Source organism: Hyla sarda, unplaced genomic scaffold (assembly GCF_029499605.1).
Source record: "Hyla sarda isolate aHylSar1 unplaced genomic scaffold, aHylSar1.hap1 scaffold_1421, whole genome shotgun sequence".
Lineage (NCBI taxonomy): Eukaryota > Metazoa > Chordata > Amphibia > Anura > Hylidae > Hyla > Hyla sarda.
Genome location: NW_026608051.1, coordinates 62985 through 77652, shown reverse-complemented (window position 1 = coordinate 77652; position 14668 = coordinate 62985). Strand labels below are relative to the sequence as shown.

At 46.5% G+C, this 14668-nt stretch overlaps 6 non-coding genes and 1 pseudogene across 6 annotated transcripts; all 7 read left to right on the top strand.

The window, feature by feature from the left end:
* The first annotated feature begins 899 nt into the window (after positions 1–899).
* On the top strand, positions 900–1059 carry LOC130307346 (U2 spliceosomal RNA; annotated as a pseudogene).
* Positions 1060–1752: 693 nt separating this feature from the next.
* Positions 1753–1937, top strand: LOC130307339 (U2 spliceosomal RNA). Its single transcript, XR_008856529.1, has one exon. It is a non-coding gene; the product is annotated as a U2 spliceosomal RNA (small nuclear RNA).
* Positions 1938–4034: 2097 nt separating this feature from the next.
* Positions 4035–4225, top strand: LOC130307325 (U2 spliceosomal RNA). Its single transcript, XR_008856515.1, has one exon. It is a non-coding gene; the product is annotated as a U2 spliceosomal RNA (small nuclear RNA).
* Positions 4226–6323: 2098 nt separating this feature from the next.
* On the top strand, positions 6324–6514 carry LOC130307324 (U2 spliceosomal RNA). Its single transcript, XR_008856514.1, has one exon. It is a non-coding gene; the product is annotated as a U2 spliceosomal RNA (small nuclear RNA).
* A 2090-nt stretch (positions 6515–8604) lies between these two features.
* Positions 8605–8795, top strand: LOC130307323 (U2 spliceosomal RNA). Its single transcript, XR_008856513.1, has one exon. It is a non-coding gene; the product is annotated as a U2 spliceosomal RNA (small nuclear RNA).
* Positions 8796–10891: 2096 nt separating this feature from the next.
* Positions 10892–11082, top strand: LOC130307322 (U2 spliceosomal RNA). Its single transcript, XR_008856512.1, has one exon. It is a non-coding gene; the product is annotated as a U2 spliceosomal RNA (small nuclear RNA).
* Positions 11083–13184: 2102 nt separating this feature from the next.
* On the top strand, positions 13185–13375 carry LOC130307321 (U2 spliceosomal RNA). The gene has a single exon (XR_008856511.1). It is a non-coding gene; the product is annotated as a U2 spliceosomal RNA (small nuclear RNA).
* Positions 13376–14668: the final 1293 nt, after the last annotated feature.

Sequence of the window (14668 nt, the reverse complement as noted above, 5' to 3'; positions counted from 1 at the left end):
TATATATATATATATATATATATATATGCGCACACACACACATAGATATAAACGTATTCTCCGTTGAGATATTGCAGCCGCTGCTGTGTCCAGGCCCAGGAGCCTTAGCACTGTGCTGTGATGTCACTCAATACCACTGACATCACTAGGTGTAAACAACATCTCTCCTTTGCTGTGTATGTGACTATGGAGCTGTTTGGTGATGTCGTCTATTACGGCCTTCATAGAAGCAACAGGAGATTGTTGCATCCATCTTGAACCCTCAGAACTACAGTGCTATGATGTCACTCACTTCCACAGGCCTTGCAGAGTGTAAACAACAACAACCCAGCTTTGTTGTGTATGTAACCAAAGGGATTTGTGATGTCACCTAGAACCTTCACAGCAGCGACAGCTTTATGAGGAGCATCAGCACTGCTCTGCCTGAGCAGAACCATCACCGCCATAGGTTGTCAAATAACCCGGATTTAACCCACACAGGTAAGTCCAATGGGGTGCAGGCATGTCCTCTATGCTTACAGCTTCCCGTGGGTGTTGGTTTGATACCGTTTGGGGACAGCCAAGGAGGCATCTGCAGGCAACAAAGGTAGGTGTGTGCTTGTGTGTGTGTTTCCTATGCAGATCCTAAGCCCAGTGTCACATGCAAGTAGGAGGAGTAAGAAGGGTTCCTGGCAAATCCGGGTTATGGATTGCATTTAAAAAGGCCCCGTGGGAGTGCAATGGGCCCCTGTCTTGCTGCTTAGCAATAATGGTATGGGTTTAGGTTCTGCTGTGTGTACTGGTGGTTGACTGCCCCCCAGCCCAGAGTGTGCATGGAAAATTGTCTGGCAGCCTCCCTGACAGCAAGCAGTGATAGTGCCCATGAAGGGGACCTTGTTGGGCCCGCCCCTTTCACGGTTATCGCTTCTCGGCCTTTTGGCTAAGATCAAGTGTAGTATCTGTTCTTATCAGTTTTCATGCTGGTGGGGATGGGTGCTGCATGGAGGATGCAGGTGTACCGGGGCTTTCCGGGGCTGGTTCTGAGGAATCAGCTCGACGGCTGCCCCGATGTGACCTGTTCCCTCCGGGTCTCGCCATGAGGCTGAGAGGGTCTAGAGCCGAGGTACTTTTGTGCCTCGGGGAGTGGTGACCCCGAGGTGCCGAAACTCACTGGGAGAATAGACTCACTGAGTTGAAGCACGGGCACCATAATCTCTTCACCTTGTGGCACTCACCTCTTGATTCCCGGCCTTCTGGCTAGGATCAGAGAAATTTTTATTGATCCGGCCGGATGTCCGGGCAGTATATCTGCACACATTCACTTATTTATTTCTTTTTTGTCTCACTGTGTCACCTTTTGCGTGTTGTGTGTTCACAGGATTGGTCAGGATGCGGTAGCCCTTCTGGGTGTCCCTCCTGGCGGTCTAGGGGAGGTGTGTGTGGCCATTAGGTTCCGCACCTCCCTGCAAACACCCCGGGTACTCCTGCTTTGGCAGGGTACCTACCGTAATCGGCTCTGCGGGCAGATACCTTGGCTAACGCCAAGGGGGATGCCGGGAGCATTTGTGGTCCCCTAGTAGCTTCGGCGAAAAGGGACATCGAACCTGGAACCTCGCAGGTACCATTTGGTCCGGAGGCGAAGGGTAAGGTTTGTTGGGGGGCCTCTCTCCTATTGGAGAAGGGCTTGCGATAGACCGCATCCTTTGTGCACGTTTTTTTAGTGTAACACGTTTGCACTTTTTCTTGCACTTTGGGTGAATCGAAAGCACGTTCCTCGGCTTTAGATAAAAAAAAAAAAAAAAAAATCTGTTCTTATCAGTTTAATATCTGATACGTCCCCTATCTGGGGACCATATATTAAATGGATTTTTGAGAACGGGGGCCGATTTCGAAGCTTGCTTCCGTCGCCCTATGCATTGACCCGATATGGCAGTATCTTCGGGTACAGTGCACCACCCCCTTACAGGGTTAAAAAGAAAGATTCCTACTTTCATTGCTACCTGCTTGCTGGCTAGCCAGCTAGCCAGCCCTGTGGGCCTTGCTGCTGCTGCAGCCAAAAAACAAAAGGTGGTGCTGCTGCTGCTTCTGCTGCTTCTGCTTCTGCTTGTGTCTGGCCCCTGTTGGAGCGTCCAGGCACAGGACTTCTGCTGCTGCTGACTAAATGGCCTCCTTAATTGGATCATTTGAGTAGCCAGCACACCTGTGCAGGTAGGGCATGACATGATAGGCAGCTGCCTTGATAGCGGGTGGGTGCTGAATGTTCCTAATTGACAAAATAAGATTAATGCTTATGAAGAAATATAAAATCTCATCCCTTCCCCAATATCGCGCCACACCCCTACCCCTTAATTCCCTGGTTGAACGTGATGGACATATGTCTTTTTTCGACCGTACTAACCTATGTAACTATGTAACATAACATGGGGGGGGGGGGGGGGGGGTCTCCTGGCTGTTCACACAGGTGTGTCATTGCTGTACATTGACCATGCATTGCTTCTGTGGTATTGCAAAGGCAAAGACAAATGCTTCCAGCCATCCATTGCACTAATGGATTGGTCATCAGCTGGCTGTCTATGTCCCGCATCAATATAGACCAAAGTACAGAGGGTTAGGCTATGCTATTGTGCACCTACCTGATGCATCAGAAGGTGCGAGGCCCTTGCTAAATTCTGTGCACAGACTTTGAGATCTATGCTTTAGACTGTATCTAAACCTGCTCCAACATGGACTGACATTCTGGCCTACTTTCAGCCGATGCGACTTGTCTGTCGCTGAACAGTCGCTTTTTATGTATTCAGCACCTATGTATAATGTTGTAAAAATGCTCTAGAAGCTAAAGTCGCAGAAATGTCACACATATTTGGCCTGCAACTTTCTGTGCGACAAATTCAGACAGGAAAAATCAGTATAAATCCTTAGAAAATTATCCCCCAGTGTCTCCATCTGCTGGCGGTATTGAATAAGCATTGCTGCACTGATGGGGTATGCATTAGACGAAAAAAAAGAAGAAAAAGAAGAATAATACGCCCAGAAAAGAGGCGAAAAGGAGAAAAACGTAAAAAAACGTGAAAAAAAAGTAAGAGGAAGAGAAGGGAAAAAAAGGTGGAAATGGGTTTAAAAGTGATTTCGGCGGAGAAATATATATATATATATATATATATATATATATATATATATATATATGCGCACACACACACATAGATATAAACGTATTCTCCGTTGAGATATTGCAGCCGCTGCTGTGTCCAGGCCCAGGAGCCTTAGCACTGTGCTGTGATGTCACTCAATACCACTGACATCACTAGGTGTAAACAACATCTCTCCTTTGCTGTGTATGTGACTATGGAGCTGTTTGGTGATGTCGTCTATTACGGCCTTCATAGAAGCAACAGGAGATTGTTGCATCCATCTTGAACCCTCAGAACTACAGTGCTATGATGTCACTCACTTCCACAGGCCTTGCAGAGTGTAAACAACAACAACCCAGCTTTGTTGTGTATGTAACCAAAGGGATTTGTGATGTCACCTAGAACCTTCACAGCAGCGACAGCTTTATGAGGAGCATCAGCACTGCTCTGCCTGAGCAGAACCATCACCGCCATAGGTTGTCAAATAACCCGGATTTAACCCACACAGGTAAGTCCAATGGGGTGCAGGCATGTCCTCTATGCTTACAGCTTCCCGTGGGTGTTGGTTTGATACCGTTTGGGGACAGCCAAGGAGGCATCTGCAGGCAACAAAGGTAGGTGTGTGCTTGTGTGTGTGTTTCCTATGCAGATCCTAAGCCCAGTGTCACATGCAAGTAGGAGGAGTAAGAAGGGTTCCTGGCAAATCCGGGTTATGGATTGCATTTAAAAAGGCCCCGTGGGAGTGCAATGGGCCCCTGTCTTGCTGCTTAGCAATAATGGTATGGGTTTAGGTTCTGCTGTGTGTACTGGTGGTTGACTGCCCCCCAGCCCAGAGTGTGCATGGAAAATTGTCTGGCAGCCTCCCTGACAGCAAGCAGTGATAGTGCCCATGAAGGGGACCTTGTTGGGCCCGCCCCTTTCACGGTTATCGCTTCTCGGCCTTTTGGCTAAGATCAAGTGTAGTATCTGTTCTTATCAGTTTAATATCTGATACGTCCCCTATCTGGGGACCATATATTAAATGGATTTTTGAGAACGGGGGCCGATTTCGAAGCTTGCTTCCGTCGCCCTATGCATTGACCCGATATGGCAGTATCTTCGGGTACAGTGCACCACCCCCTTACAGGGTTAAAAAGAAAGATTCCTACTTTCATTGCTACCTGCTTGCTGGCTAGCCAGCTAGCCAGCCCTGTGGGCCTTGCTGCTGCTGCAGCCAAAAAACAAAAGGTGCTGCTGCTGCTGCTTCTGCTGCTTCTGCTTCTGCTTGTGTCTGGCCCCTGTTGGAGCGTCCAGGCACAGGACTTCTGCTGCTGCTGACTAAATGGCCTCCTTAATTGGATCATTTGAGTAGCCAGCACACCTGTGCAGGTAGGGCATGACATGATAGGCAGCTGCCTTGATAGCGGGTGGGTGCTGAATGTTCCTAATTGACAAAATAAGATTAATGCTTATGAAGAAATATAAAATCTCATCCCTTCCCAATATCGCGCCACACCCCTACCCCTTAATTCCCTGGTTGAACGTGATGGACATATGTCTTTTTTCGACCGTACTAACTATGTAACTATGTAACATAACATGGGGGGGGGGGGGGGGGGGGTCTCCTGGCTGTTCACACAGGTGTGTCATTGCTGTACATTGACCATGCATTGCTTCTGTGGTATTGCAAAGGCAAAGACAAATGCTTCCAGCCATCCATTGCACTAATGGATTGGTCATCAGCTGGCTGTCTATGTCCCGCATCAATATAGACCAAAGTACAGAGGGTTAGGCTATGCTATTGTGCACCTACCTGATGCATCAGAAGGTGCGAGGCCCTTGCTAAATTCTGTGCACAGACTTTGAGATCTATGCTTTAGACTGTATCTAAACCTGCTCCAACATGGACTGACATTCTGGCCTACTTTCAGCCGATGCGACTTGTCTGTCGCTGAACAGTCGCTTTTTCTGTATTCAGCACCTATGTATAATGTTGTAAAAATGCTCTAGAAGCTAAAGTCGCAGAAATGTCACACATATTTGGCCTGCAACTTTCTGTGCGACAAATTCAGACAGGAAAAATCAGTATAAATCCTTAGAAAATTATCCCCCAGTGTCTCCATCTGCTGGCGGTATTGAATAAGCATTGCTGCACTGATGGGGTATGCATTAGACGAAAAAAAAGAAGAAAAAGAAGAATAATACGCCCAGAAAAGAGGCGAAAAGGAGAAAAACGTAAAAAAACGTGAAAAAAAAGTAAGAGGAAGAGAAGGGAAAAAAAGGTGGAAATGGGTTTAAAAGTGATTTTGGCGGAGAAATATATATATATATATATATATATATATATATATATATATATATATATGCGCACACACACACATAGATATAAACGTATTCTCCGTTGAGATATTGCAGCCGCTGCTGTGTCCAGGCCCAGGAGCCTTAGCACTGTGCTGTGATGTCACTCAATACCACTGACATCACTAGGTGTAAACAACATCTCTCCTTTGCTGTGTATGTGACTATGGAGCTGTTTGGTGATGTCGTCTATTACGGCCTTCATAGAAGCAACAGGAGATTGTTGCATCCATCTTGAACCCTCAGAACTACAGTGCTATGATGTCACTCACTTCCACAGGCCTTGCAGAGTGTAAACAACAACAACCCAGCTTTGTTGTGTATGTAACCAAAGGGATTTGTGATGTCACCTAGAACCTTCACAGCAGCGACAGCTTTATGAGGAGCATCAGCACTGCTCTGCCTGAGCAGAACCATCACCGCCATAGGTTGTCAAATAACCCGGATTTAACCCACACAGGTAAGTCCAATGGGGTGCAGGCATGTCCTCTATGCTTACAGCTTCCCGTGGGTGTTGGTTTGATACCGTTTGGGGACAGCCAAGGAGGCATCTGCAGGCAACAAAGGTAGGTGTGTGCTTGTGTGTGTGTTTCCTATGCAGATCCTAAGCCCAGTGTCACATGCAAGTAGGAGGAGTAAGAAGGGTTCCTGGCAAATCCGGGTTATGGATTGCATTTAAAAAGGCCCCGTGGGAGTGCAATGGGCCCCTGTCTTGCTGCTTAGCAATAATGGTATGGGTTTAGGTTCTGCTGTGTGTACTGGTGGTTGACTGCCCCCCAGCCCAGAGTGTGCATGGAAAATTGTCTGGCAGCCTCCCTGACAGCAAGCAGTGATAGTGCCCATGAAGGGGACCTTGTTGGGCCCGCCCCTTTCACGGTTATCGCTTCTCGGCCTTTTGGCTAAGATCAAGTGTAGTATCTGTTCTTATCAGTTTAATATCTGATACGTCCCCTATCTGGGGACCATATATTAAATGGATTTTTGAGAACGGGGGCCGATTTCGAAGCTTGCTTCCGTCGCCCTATGCATTGACCCGATATGGCAGTATCTTCGGGTACAGTGCACCACCCCCTTACAGGGTTAAAAAGAAAGATTCCTACTTTCATTGCTACCTGCTTGCTGGCTAGCCAGCTAGCCAGCCCTGTGGGCCTTGCTGCTGCTGCAGCCAAAAAACAAAAGGTGGTGCTGCTGCTGCTTCTGCTGCTTCTGCTTCTGCTTGTGTCTGGCCCCTGTTGGAGCGTCCAGGCACAGGACTTCTGCTGCTGCTGACTAAATGGCCTCCTTAATTGGATCATTTGAGTAGCCAGCACACCTGTGCAGGTAGGGCATGACATGATAGGCAGCTGCCTTGATAGCGGGTGGGTGCTGAATGTTCCTAATTGACAAAATAAGATTAATGCTTATGAAGAAATATAAAATCTCATCCCTTCCCCAATATCGCGCCACACCCCTACCCCTTAATTCCCTGGTTGAACGTGATGGACATATGTCTTTTTTCGACCGTACTAACTATGTAACTATGTAACATGGGGGGGGGGGGGGGGGGGGTCTCCTGGCTGTTCACACAGGTGTGTCATTGCTGTACATTGACCATGCATTGCTTCTGTGGTATTGCAAAGGCAAAGACAAATGCTTCCAGCCATCCATTGCACTAATGGATTGGTCATCAGCTGGCTGTCTATGTCCCGCATCAATATAGACCAAAGTACAGAGGGTTAGGCTATGCTATTGTGCACCTAACTGATGCATCAGAAGGTGCGAGGCCCTTGCTAAATTCTGTGCACAGACTTTGAGATCTATGCTTTAGACTGTATCTAAACCTGCTCCAACATGGACTGACATTCTGGCCTACTTTCAGCCGATGCGACTTGTCTGTCGCTGAACAGTCGCTTTTTATGTATTCAGCACCTATGTATAATGTTGTAAAAATGCTCTAGAAGCTAAAGTCGCAGAAATGTCACACATATTTGGCCTGCAACTTTCTGTGCGACAAATTCAGACAGGAAAAATCAGTATAAATCCTTAGAAAATTATCCCCCAGTGTCTCCATCTGCTGGCGGTATTGAATAAGCATTGCTGCACTGATGGGGTATGCATTAGACGAAAAAAAAGAAGAAAAAGAAGAATAATACGCCCAGAAAAGAGGCGAAAAGGAGAAAAACGTAAAAAAACGTGAAAAAAAAGTAAGAGGAAGAGAAGGGAAAAAAAGGTGGAAATGGGTTTAAAAGTGATTTCGGCGGAGAAATATATATATATATATATATATATATATATATATATATATATATGCGCACACACACACATAGATATAAACGTATTCTCCGTTGAGATATTGCAGCCGCTGCTGTGTCCAGGCCCAGGAGCCTTAGCACTGTGCTGTGATGTCACTCAATACCACTGACATCACTAGGTGTAAACAACATCTCTCCTTTGCTGTGTATGTGACTATGGAGCTGTTTGGTGATGTCGTCTATTACGGCCTTCATAGAAGCAACAGGAGATTGTTGCATCCATCTTGAACCCTCAGAACTACAGTGCTATGATGTCACTCACTTCCACAGGCCTTGCAGAGTGTAAACAACAACAACCCAGCTTTGTTGTGTATGTAACCAAAGGGATTTGTGATGTCACCTAGAACCTTCACAGCAGCGACAGCTTTATGAGGAGCATCAGCACTGCTCTGCCTGAGCAGAACCATCACCGCCATAGGTTGTCAAATAACCCGGATTTAACCCACACAGGTAAGTCCAATGGGGTGCAGGCATGTCCTCTATGCTTACAGCTTCCCGTGGGTGTTGGTTTGATACCGTTTGGGGACAGCCAAGGAGGCATCTGCAGGCAACAAAGGTAGGTGTGTGCTTGTGTGTGTGTTTCCTATGCAGATCCTAAGCCCAGTGTCACATGCAAGTAGGAGGAGTAAGAAGGGTTCCTGGCAAATCCGGGTTATGGATTGCATTTAAAAAGGCCCCGTGGGAGTGCAATGGGCCCCTGTCTTGCTGCTTAGCAATAATGGTATGGGTTTAGGTTCTGCTGTGTGTACTGGTGGTTGACTGCCCCCCAGCCCAGAGTGTGCATGGAAAATTGTCTGGCAGCCTCCCTGACAGCAAGCAGTGATAGTGCCCATGAAGGGGACCTTGTTGGGCCCGCCCCTTTCACGGTTATCGCTTCTCGGCCTTTTGGCTAAGATCAAGTGTAGTATCTGTTCTTATCAGTTTAATATCTGATACGTCCCCTATCTGGGGACCATATATTAAATGGATTTTTGAGAACGGGGGCCGATTTCGAAGCTTGCTTCCGTCGCCCTATGCATTGACCCGATATGGCAGTATCTTCGGGTACAGTGCACCACCCCCTTACAGGGTTAAAAAGAAAGATTCCTACTTTCATTGCTACCTGCTTGCTGGCTAGCCAGCTAGCCAGCCCTGTGGGCCTTGCTGCTGCTGCAGCCAAAAAACAAAAGGTGGTGCTGCTGCTGCTTCTGCTGCTTCTGCTTCTGCTTGTGTCTGGCCCCTGTTGGAGCGTCCAGGCACAGGACTTCTGCTGCTGCTGACTAAATGGCCTCCTTAATTGGATCATTTGAGTAGCCAGCACACCTGTGCAGGTAGGGCATGACATGATAGGCAGCTGCCTTGATAGCGGGTGGGTGCTGAATGTTCCTAATTGACAAAATAAGATTAATGCTTATGAAGAAATATAAAATCTCATCCCTTCCCCAATATCGCGCCACACCCCTACCCCTTAATTCCCTGGTTGAACGTGATGGACATATGTCTTTTTTCGACCGTACTAACTATGTAACTATGTAACATAACATGGGGGGGGGGGGGGGGGGTCTCCTGGCTGTTCACACAGGTGTGTCATTGCTGTACATTGACCATGCATTGCTTCTGTGGTATTGCAAAGGCAAAGACAAATGCTTCCAGCCATCCATTGCACTAATGGATTGGTCATCAGCTGGCTGTCTATGTCCCGCATCAATATAGACCAAAGTACAGAGGGTTAGGCTATGCTATTGTGCACCTACCTGATGCATCAGAAGGTGCGAGGCCCTTGCTAAATTCTGTGCACAGACTTTGAGATCTATGCTTTAGACTGTATCTAAACCTGCTCCAACATGGACTGACATTCTGGCCTACTTTCAGCCGATGCGACTTGTCTGTCGCTGAACAGTCGCTTTTTATGTATTCAGCACCTATGTATAATGTTGTAAAAATGCTCTAGAAGCTAAAGTCGCAGAAATGTCACACATATTTGGCCTGCAACTTTCTGTGCGACAAATTCAGACAGGAAAAATCAGTATAAATCCTTAGAAAATTATCCCCCAGTGTCTCCATCTGCTGGCGGTATTGAATAAGCATTGCTGCACTGATGGGGTATGCATTAGACGAAAAAAAAGAAGAAAAAGAAGAATAATACGCCCAGAAAAGAGGCGAAAAGGAGAAAAACGTAAAAAAACGTGAAAAAAAAGTAAGAGGAAGAGAAGGGAAAAAAAGGTGGAAATGGGTTTAAAAGTGATTTCGGCGGAGAATATATATATATATATATATATATATATATATATATATATATATATATGCGCACACACACACATAGATATAAACGTATTCTCCGTTGAGATATTGCAGCCGCTGCTGTGTCCAGGCCCAGGAGCCTTAGCACTGTGCTGTGATGTCACTCAATACCACTGACATCACTAGGTGTAAACAACATCTCTCCTTTGCTGTGTATGTGACTATGGAGCTGTTTGGTGATGTCGTCTATTACGGCCTTCATAGAAGCAACAGGAGATTGTTGCATCCATCTTGAACCCTCAGAACTACAGTGCTATGATGTCACTCACTTCCACAGGCCTTGCAGAGTGTAAACAACAACAACCCAGCTTTGTTGTGTATGTAACCAAAGGGATTTGTGATGTCACCTAGAACCTTCACAGCAGCGACAGCTTTATGAGGAGCATCAGCACTGCTCTGCCTGAGCAGAACCATCACCGCCATAGGTTGTCAAATAACCCGGATTTAACCCACACAGGTAAGTCCAATGGGGTGCAGGCATGTCCTCTATGCTTACAGCTTCCCGTGGGTGTTGGTTTGATACCGTTTGGGGACAGCCAAGGAGGCATCTGCAGGCAACAAAGGTAGGTGTGTGCTTGTGTGTGTGTTTCCTATGCAGATCCTAAGCCCAGTGTCACATGCAAGTAGGAGGAGTAAGAAGGGTTCCTGGCAAATCCGGGTTATGGATTGCATTTAAAAAGGCCCCGTGGGAGTGCAATGGGCCCCTGTCTTGCTGCTTAGCAATAATGGTATGGGTTTAGGTTCTGCTGTGTGTACTGGTGGTTGACTGCCCCCCAGCCCAGAGTGTGCATGGAAAATTGTCTGGCAGCCTCCCTGACAGCAAGCAGTGATAGTGCCCATGAAGGGGACCTTGTTGGGCCCGCCCCTTTCACGGTTATCGCTTCTCGGCCTTTTGGCTAAGATCAAGTGTAGTATCTGTTCTTATCAGTTTAATATCTGATACGTCCCCTATCTGGGGACCATATATTAAATGGATTTTTGAGAACGGGGGCCGATTTCGAAGCTTGCTTCCGTCGCCCTATGCATTGACCCGATATGGCAGTATCTTCGGGTACAGTGCACCACCCCCTTACAGGGTTAAAAAGAAAGATTCCTACTTTCATTGCTACCTGCTTGCTGGCTAGCCAGCTAGCCAGCCCTGTGGGCCTTGCTGCTGCTGCAGCCAAAAAACAAAAGGTGGTGCTGCTGCTGCTTCTGCTGCTTCTGCTTCTGCTTGTGTCTGGCCCCTGTTGGAGCGTCCAGGCACAGGACTTCTGCTGCTGCTGACTAAATGGCCTCCTTAATTGGATCATTTGAGTAGCCAGCACACCTGTGCAGGTAGGGCATGACATGATAGGCAGCTGCCTTGATAGCGGGTGGGTGCTGAATGTTCCTAATTGACAAAATAAGATTAATGCTTATGAAGAAATATAAAATCTCATCCCTTCCCCAATATCGCGCCACACCCCTACCCCTTAATTCCCTGGTTGAACGTGATGGACATATGTCTTTTTTCGACCGTACTAACTATGTAACTATGTAACATAACATGGGGGGGGGGGGGGGGGTCTCCTGGCTGTTCACACAGGTGTGTCATTGCTGTACATTGACCATGCATTGCTTCTGTGGTATTGCAAAGGCAAAGACAAATGCTTCCAGCCATCCATTGCACTAATGGATTGGTCATCAGCTGGCTGTCTATGTCCCGCATCAATATAGACCAAAGTACAGAGGGTTAGGCTATGCTATTGTGCACCTACCTGATGCATCAGAAGGTGCGAGGCCCTTGCTAAATTCTGTGCACAGACTTTGAGATCTATGCTTTAGACTGTATCTAAACCTGCTCCAACATGGACTGACATTCTGGCCTACTTTCAGCCGATGCGACTTGTCTGTCGCTGAACAGTCGCTTTTTATGTATTCAGCACCTATGTATAATGTTGTAAAAATGCTCTAGAAGCTAAAGTCGCAGAAATGTCACACATATTTGGCCTGCAACTTTCTGTGCGACAAATTCAGACAGGAAAAATCAGTATAAATCCTTAGAAAATTATCCCCCAGTGTCTCCATCTGCTGGCGGTATTGAATAAGCATTGCTGCACTGATGGGGTATGCATTAGACGAAAAAAAAGAAGAAAAAGAAGAATAATACGCCCAGAAAAGAGGCGAAAAGGAGAAAAACGTAAAAAAACGTGAAAAAAAAGTAAGAGGAAGAGAAGGGAAAAAAAGGTGGAAATGGGTTTAAAAGTGATTTCGGCGGAGAAATATATATATATATATATATATATATATATATATATATATATATATATATATATGCGCACACACACACATAGATATAAACGTATTCTCCGTTGAGATATTGCAGCCGCTGCTGTGTCCAGGCCCAGGAGCCTTAGCACTGTGCTGTGATGTCACTCAATACCACTGACATCACTAGGTGTAAACAACATCTCTCCTTTGCTGTGTATGTGACTATGGAGCTGTTTGGTGATGTCGTCTATTACGGCCTTCATAGAAGCAACAGGAGATTGTTGCATCCATCTTGAACCCTCAGAACTACAGTGCTATGATGTCACTCACTTCCACAGGCCTTGCAGAGTGTAAACAACAACAACCCAGCTTTGTTGTGTATGTAACCAAAGGGATTTGTGATGTCACCTAGAACCTTCACAGCAGCGACAGCTTTATGAGGAGCATCAGCACTGCTCTGCCTGAGCAGAACCATCACCGCCATAGGTTGTCAAATAACCCGGATTTAACCCACACAGGTAAGTCCAATGGGGTGCAGGCATGTCCTCTATGCTTACAGTTTCCCGTGGGTGTTGGTTTGATACCGTTTGGGGACAGCCAAGGAGGCATCTGCAGGCAACAAAGGTAGGTGTGTGCTTGTGTGTGTGTTTCCTATGCAGATCCTAAGCCCAGTGTCACATGCAAGTAGGAGGAGTAAGAAGGGTTCCTGGCAAATCCGGGTTATGGATTGCATTTAAAAAGGCCCCGTGGGAGTGCAATGGGCCCCTGTCTTGCTGCTTAGCAATAATGGTATGGGTTTAGGTTCTGCTGTGTGTACTGGTGGTTGACTGCCCCCCAGCCCAGAGTGTGCATGGAAAATTGTCTGGCAGCCTCCCTGACAGCAAGCAGTGATAGTGCCCATGAAGGGGACCTTGTTGGGCCCGCCCCTTTCACGGTTATCGCTTCTCGGCCTTTTGGCTAAGATCAAGTGTAGTATCTGTTCTTATCAGTTTAATATCTGATACGTCCCCTATCTGGGGACCATATATTAAATGGATTTTTGAGAACGGGGGCCGATTTCGAAGCTTGCTTCCGTCGCCCTATGCATTGACCCGATATGGCAGTATCTTCGGGTACAGTGCACCACCCCCTTACAGGGTTAAAAAGAAAGATTCCTACTTTCATTGCTACCTGCTTGCTGGCTAGCCAGCTAGCCAGCCCTGTGGGCCTTGCTGCTGCTGCAGCCAAAAAACAAAAGGTGGTGCTGCTGCTGCTTCTGCTGCTTCTGCTTCTGCTTGTGTCTGGCCCCTGTTGGAGCGTCCAGGCACAGGACTTCTGCTGCTGCTGACTAAATGGCCTCCTTAATTGGATCATTTGAGTAGCCAGCACACCTGTGCAGGTAGGGCATGACATGATAGGCAGCTGCCTTGATAGCGGGTGGGTGCTGAATGTTCCTAATTGACAAAATAAGATTAATGCTTATGAAGAAATATAAAATCTCATCCCTTCCCCAATATCGCGCCACACCCCTACCCCTTAATTCCCTGGTTGAACGTGATGGACATATGTCTTTTTTCGACCGTACTAACTATGTAACTATGTAACATAACATGGGGGGGGGGGGGGGGGTCTCCTGGCTGTTCACACAGGTGTGTCATTGCTGTACATTGACCATGCATTGCTTCTGTGGTATTGCAAAGGCAAAGACAAATGCTTCCAGCCATCCATTGCACTAATGGATTGGTCATCAGCTGGCTGTCTATGTCCCGCATCAATATAGACCAAAGTACAGAGGGTTAGGCTATGCTATTGTGCACCTACCTGATGCATCAGAAGGTGCGAGGCCCTTGCTAAATTCTGTGCACAGACTTTGAGATCTATGCTTTAGACTGTATCTAAACCTGCTCCAACATGGACTGACATTCTGGCCTACTTTCAGCCGATGCGACTTGTCTGTCGCTGAACAGTCGCTTTTTATGTATTCAGCACCTATGTATAATGTTGTAAAAATGCTCTAGAAGCTAAAGTCGCAGAAATGTCACACATATTTGGCCTGCAACTTTCTGTGCGACAAATTCAGACAGGAAAAATCAGTATAAATCCTTAGAAAATTATCCCCCAGTGTCTCCATCTGCTGGCGGTATTGAATAAGCATTGCTGCACTGATGGGGTATGCATTAGACGAAAAAAAAGAAGAAAAAGAAGAATAATACGCCCAGAAAAGAGGCGAAAAGGAGAAAAACGTAAAAAAACGTGAAAAAAAAGTAAGAGGAAGAGAAGGGAAAAAAAGGTGGAAATGGGTTTAAAAGTGATTTCGGCGGAGAAATATATATATATATATATATATATATATATATATATATATATATATATATGCGCACACACACACATAGATATAAACGTATTCTCCGTTGAGATATTGCAGCCGCTGCTGTGTCCAGG